Genomic DNA, 6,000 nt, shown 5'->3' with positions numbered 1-6,000 from the left:
TGTTCAAAATTCATAAATCGATAGAGAAACAAGTTGCTTTCTTTAAAAAAAGAAAAGCAATACATGAACCTAAGACCACTGACTGCCGGGTCACTAAAAGATTGTTGCTGAATTTGTGTTTGCTTTTGAATTGAAATAATTGAATGTGAAAAGAAGAAGCCAGTTGAAAGTATATATTTACAGCTTCTATTTGAATAGTTATTTTAAAGCTCGACTATTTTATTAATTACTTGGGAATGTACATAATTTTTCCGATTATAACCATTTGGCAAATCATAATTTCTACTAACTGGATGACTTGTGCAAATTGCACAAACCTATCGCAATATAAATTTATGCACTCAGTTTGCTTTGTAAGCTGGAATTCTGGATGCATTTATTTTTATCTATCATATCTTTATATTTTGTTTCCTACATGAATGCCTTTATATTCTCAACTCGCATTTGAAGCTGTCTGGTAGATGTTGTATGTGGTGAAACCTGTGGCATGCAATTGATTGGGACCCATAAAACATCTCAAATTTTAAGGATTTCCTGATTTTACTTAAATCCTTTGAAATATTCTACAGGAAAACTTAGTTTTGCCGAAGAATTTCTTTATTCAGAAGTTTATGAATACCTGAACACACTTTTAAAATAACCAGTTTATATAAAAAGGTATGTAGATGTAAAAAGATACCAGAATTAAAATGATGTACACCAGGCACAAGTTAAGTCTACAAAAAAAAAGCATCAGTGACGCTCGAATGAAAAAAAGTTAAAAGGCTAAATACATTACAAAGTTAAGGAATCTATTCCTTGGGTAGACAATCCTTAGCTTTTAGAAAAGGTCAAAGTTTATAATAGGACAGTGACTCAAAAAAGAAAAAAAAAGAGAAACAACCTGAAGTCAGAATACCGTGAGTAATGATGACCGTGCTTGAAAATCACATGTAAAGCTCATTCTGCCGTGTCCTGAATTTAGATAATAAAGACGAAAATAAACTTTCACGAGTGTTATTGCATGCAAGTAGTATTTTAGCGCACGAAATAGTAAATAGAAAGCATCTCACTAATACTCGGGAAAAGAATACGCATTTGCGTCATCACATATCTTAATCTAATAGTTGTCAAACTGCCTACATTAAATGTTTTGACTCCGGATTCATTGACATTTTATCCGGAATTTTTGAGAACACAAACCGATAGTGTGCTTTTGAAATGTGATCTATAATGTGAATGAATCAAGACGTGTAGGATGTTGGTCAACACAATGAATACCATTTTTAAAACCGTACCATAGTACAAATATGTAGATGCTATAAGGTTAAACTATTAAAACAAACAAACAAAAATTGAATTAAAACTTTATAATAAACTAACGTTCCTGTTAGTATTTTTTTTTTCAAATTCTTTTGAATATATATAATATCAATAAAGACAATATTAATCAAAACCAAGGAGTAAACAAAGACTCACAAAACCAAAGGACATTTACATCAACAGTTATAAATAATAATTAAGAAACAACACAAACTCCACTAGAAACAGGGAGTGAAATAAGGTGCTCCGGAAGGGTAAGCATTTCCTGCACCGTATACGGCACCCGTCGTGTTATTTCTTTGTTCAGTTCGGTAATTATGGAAGGTTATTATGACTAAGGAAGAATATCATATATGATTTTTCTGACACACTTTTGTCATAATGGCAAATCAGCTCATTATGGCGACCGGAAATATCTTGAGTGATGACCTTAATTTAATTGATTCATAGCCCTGTCATACGAACGTCAAGTATTTACGGATGGACATTTTATTTATCGAATGAATCTATTTTCAAATTCTATCATTCTACTTTGTGAATATATAACTATACAAAATATAAGCAAAGACTTCTAAATCCATACTTAAACAGTATAAAATAATCAACATTCTGGTTGTTATTAAATTTTGTTGTCATTATTGTAAATTATTTTTACGGTTATTGTGAGCTGCAAGGATTTAAAATCATGCTTTATGAATTGAAAACACACAAGTATTCTTATTCACGACCGTTTAAAAATTTAAATATTTAATAAATTTATCTTACTTTCCGTTTTATGGATATATTACAATACAAAAAATAAATAATACTTACTCATAAAACTTAATACTTAAATGGTATGAAATAATTAACGTAGAAATATAATTACGGAAGCCCTGGAGTGCCATGCAAAAAAAAAAAATTCAACTTGTGCAGACAAGTTACCAACTTGCGCGCACAAGTTACTAACTTGCGCGCACAAGTTACTATCTTGCGCGCACAAGTTAGACAACTTGTGCACACGAGTTATTAACTTGTGCGCACGAGTTGTACAACTTGTGCGCACAAGTTACACGTGATCTTATAGACATTTGCTGTTTTGCTAAAGAGACTACTTTAAGGAACGCCGTAGCTGCCGAATACAAACATATGTTTATATACATGAATGCACATACTTTTAAATAACAGCATATGTTTTTTTCTATGTATACACATACTTTTCATAGTTGACTTTATATGATCTTACTTTTTTTATATATATATATATGCACATACTTTTCCTGCATATGCACATCGTTTACCTTATATGCACATACTTTTCTATATATCTATTTGAACAAAGTTAACCTCATATGCATATACTTTTTTCTATATATGCACATACTTATTCTACATATGAATGTACAAATGTAGTTCTGCATGTGAATACTTCTCTCAGTATATATGAACATAGTTTTTCAACGTGAGAATTACAATTCATATTATGCTTTTCTGTTGGTTTTTTTTCAAACTGAACTAAGGGTTCAAATATCATAAAAAGAATGTTTATTAAGAATTTCTTAATGATGTATACATGTTGTTCAATTAAGCAACTTTTGAAATCATTTTCATATGAATGCAATACTTTTTTTGGCATGTATGATGGTATGGCGCTGTTGTCTTCATCTATAGTCACTTGTTTTAATGCCACAACTTTGTATTTTGTATGAGTCGTTTGTATTACATTTTAACACAAGGATTATTATCACTAATGGCGTGTTGAATTTAGTGGTTTTTGTCCTTACAATTCAGTGATAACGGGTCACAAGTTATATTAATGAATTTAGTTTGGTTTCCGCACTCTGTCGTTAATTTGCCTTATCCAAAACTATTGAAAATCACACACAATGTTAATAATCACACAAAGTTAGGCCGAGTTAGAATTTGGGCAGTAATTTTTTGGACAATTATGCCCCTTTATAACTTGGAAAATTGAAAATTTTAAGCGGGGGCATTCGTGTTTTCAGACCTTTTTTTTATACAGGTTTTAAGTTTTATTAGTAAAAACATTAGTAAGAGCCGAATGCACTTTGTCGGTGTGGGAATAATCTATAAACAGTGAATGTAAAATGTCATAGAGTGAGACAAAGGTATTACTGTCCAGCGATGGCGAAAACTATTTCCACAGAGCTGTATATTTTCGTCATTAAGATAGAATACCTGGATGCTTCATACTTTGTTTGTAATAGCCTTATGTTTCGAAGTTTCCGTCTGTCATATGTTCTTGACCTATTATAAATGGTACAGCGACTGGTTGAACAAAATTATAGTTTTTTTTGTCATGTGAATGTCTCCTTTTTTATGAGTGATCAATGTTAAAATTAAGTTATTATGTACGTTGCTCAGATGTCAACTATATGTGTCACATTTTCATGATTCATAATTCTTTGGTCAATGTTAATTTTTTTCTATAAAGAGTGTATAAGAATGGCCCACTGAATTTCTTGATGTCTTTAAAAAAAATGCCTATTATCAAAATGTTAATCACAATCAAAATGTAGTTATGTCAAACGTATTTAAAAGGGCCATACTTGATCGAACTATCCAGGGTTCAAGTTACATTTGCAGTAATATCAAGCTGGGCCCTTGGGCCATTTTATCAATTTGATAAGTAATTTTATATTATATCTTATAGAGACAAAAATATTGATAGAATCATGAATTCATTTTCAAGTTGTAAGCTTATGAAAATTGGGGGTCAGGTGGGAGTAATGTATCTCTCTTGAATTTTTCTCTTTGTATACGAAAGTAATTATATATATATAACTTCGTTAAAATATTAAAAAAATAAACTGTTTTCACAGAAATGGTTATGTACAAAATGTAACGCCTTTTTGTAGTTTTGACAATGCAAATGTTGAAACCAAAATAGCAATACCTTAACATGTAAGTTATGGAAATATTCAAAGTTGATGAACCACGACTGAAAGTACATGGCTGAACAATATCCATGGAAATGTGCCAATATACAACTACATACAAAATACCATGGACTTATCATAAGTCGTTCCCTTTAAACAAACATAAACTTGTAAACTATGTAAAAGTTTCAATGTCAATAAACCATGATGAGGGGGTGGGCTTTATAACCTCCATAGAAATATGACTTGCAAAGGCCAATAAATTTTCAAAGTCAATAGACAATTACTGAGGGGACAGGGCCAAATATAATCTATGGAAATGAGATGTTCCAATACTTATACAACTGCATAAAACATATCATTGAACCACCACTTGTGGTTCAACATAAACTAGACCTAATCACAAACTAATACATTGCGAAGCCAACGCCGACGCCGTAAAAATAAAATGTATACGTATTGAAAAGCTTTTAAAAGGTGTGAATATCAAATATGATATGACGCGCTGCAGTTCTAAATTATGATTTGTCTGATTTACTCTGCATTTCTTGTTTTGCGTCTACATTTTCAGCATTTTGGGATTAAGATGAGAGTGCAAAAACAAACAAAAAAAAAAGAAATGAAATTTTCTTAGTTATAAAGGAGCAGTACTGTAGTACAGCAGGTGACTTTTTGCGTTTTATAGTTTTTTTTACCTTTGTGTATGAGCTTTATCAAATTAAGTAGAGGCAAAGTTGAATTAGAGTGCAGCAAAATAAAATGGAAAGATGGAAGGACATACGGTAAAACGGACGATCAAGGGTAATACATGTATAATGCCCCATACGCCTATCGGCAGAGCATACAATAAATTCCACCGTCTTTGGTCCTTTCTATAACATCATAATAATAGAAAACAATTCACATTTTGAGATCTTAGACTATACTAAATACTTTGAAAACACATTAAAATTGGTAAAGAAAATGGCAATTTAAATTAAGTTTTATAAGAATGCATTTTTACAACTTTTGACCCGTTAGTGGTAATAATCCTTGTGTTAAAATTTAATACAAACAAATCGACTCCTTTAACGTTTTGACATGAAAACCAAGTGACTATAGATGAAGACAACAGCGCCATACCATCATACATACCAACATAATATTGCATTCATATAAAAATGATTCCAACAGTTGCTTAATTGAACAACATACATCATTGAGAAATTCTTAATAAACATTCCTTTTATGATATTGGAACCCTTAGTTCAGTTTGAAAAAAACAACAGAAAAGCATAATATGAATTGTAATTCTCACGTTGAAAAACTATGTTCATATATACTGAGAAAAGTATTCACATGCAGAACTACATTTGTACATTCATATGTAGATTAAGTCTCTGCATATATAGAAAAAAAAAGTATATGCATATGAGGTTAACTATGTGCAGATAGATAAAAAAAAATGCGCATATATGTGCATATATAGAAAAGTATGTGCATATAAGGTAAACGATGTGCATATGTAGGAAAAGTATGTGCATATATATATAAAAAGTAAGATTATATAAAGTAAACTATGTTCATATGTATGAAAAGTATGTGTATACATAGAAAAAAAACATGTGCAGATATTGAAAAGTATGTACATATGTTTGTATTCGGCAGCTACGGCGTTCCTTAAAGTAGTCTCTTTAGCAAAACAGCGCATGTCTATAAGATCACGTGTAACTTGTGCGCACAAGTTGTACAACTCGTGCGCACAAGTTAATAACTCGTGCGCACAAGTTGTGTAACTCGTGCGCACAAGTTGTGTAACTCGTGCGCACAAGTTGTGTAA

Source organism: Mytilus galloprovincialis, chromosome 3 (assembly GCF_965363235.1).
Source record: "Mytilus galloprovincialis chromosome 3, xbMytGall1.hap1.1, whole genome shotgun sequence".
Taxonomy (NCBI): domain Eukaryota; kingdom Metazoa; phylum Mollusca; class Bivalvia; order Mytilida; family Mytilidae; genus Mytilus; species Mytilus galloprovincialis.
Note: the sequence above shows the minus strand (reverse complement) of the source record.